The 1048-nt window shown below is 43.1% G+C and overlaps 1 pseudogene; it reads left to right on the top strand.

The window, feature by feature from the left end:
- Window positions 1-328: 328 nt before the first annotated feature.
- LOC109384089 (40S ribosomal protein S26-like) lies at window positions 329-666 on the top strand (annotated as a pseudogene).
- The last annotated feature ends 382 nt before the right edge of the window (window positions 667-1048 follow it).

Here is a 1048-nt window from a genome sequence, read left to right as displayed (position 1 = left end):
AGAATTTTAACTTGGATTTTCTGTCTTGCCTTGGGTTCCATGCAGCACTACAAAAAAAAAGTCAAGACTCTCCTTCAAATGCCCTTTTTCCCTTTTGGAAAATTCCTCTAAGCCCCCGCTTCCCACTTTCCAGCTTGCTTGGTTGACACTTGCTAGGTAGTGTTTGTGGTGCTTTCTGGCTGTCCCCTGCTATGTTGGCCCTGCATCATATCCTGTGTTCTCTCTACTCTCTGGTGTCTGGGAACTTTCTAAACTCTTCTCTTACAAGAGGACTGTGAGGAAACCAAGAAGAATTCTTTAGTAAAGAATCAGAAATGTTGCTTCCAAGATGACCAAGAAAAGAAGGAACAATGGTCATGCCAAAAAGGGCTGCGGCCATTGGCAGCCCATTCGTTGCACCAATTGCACCCGATGCGACAAGGCCATTAAGGAGTTCGTCACTCGAAACATAGTAGAGGCCGCAGCCCTTAGGGACATTTCCGAATCGAGTGTCTTCAACGCCTGTGAGTTTCCCAAGCTGTATGTGAAACTGCATTACTGTGTGAGTTGTGCCATTCACAGCAAGGTAGTCAGGAATCGTTCCCGTGAAGCCCGGAAAGACCAAACACCCCACCCCAATTTAGACCTGGGCCTGCTGCCCCATGGCCTCCACCAAAGCCCATCTAAGGAGCCAAGTCCTTAAGACTGAAGAAATATACTCTGGGGGGAAAAATAAAAAGGAAATTATACTTTAAAAAAAATCATAAATGTAAAACAAAATAAAAAGCACAAAAATGTATACACAAGAGCTGCCGTCCACATCGTAAGAGCAGTCAAGACCCAAAGGAGGTAGCCAGAAAATAGAAAGCTGGTGATTTTGTGATAATTTTTTTCATTATTTATTATCATCATTGTTACTGTTATTGTTTTAATTGTAGATCAACTTGCCACAATGAGTTTGCTGAAAGACAATTTATCATCTGTCAAATTAGCCAAAAATCTTTTTATCTAATGACCACTGACAGCAACACCTGAAGTGGATCTGCCCTCTTGGCCTGCAGGCTGCCCT

Source organism: Hipposideros armiger, unplaced genomic scaffold, assembly GCF_001890085.2.
Source record: "Hipposideros armiger isolate ML-2016 unplaced genomic scaffold, ASM189008v1 scaffold_92, whole genome shotgun sequence".
Taxonomy (NCBI): Eukaryota; Metazoa; Chordata; class Mammalia; order Chiroptera; family Hipposideridae; genus Hipposideros; species Hipposideros armiger.
This window is presented reverse-complemented; position numbering and strand designations above follow the sequence as displayed.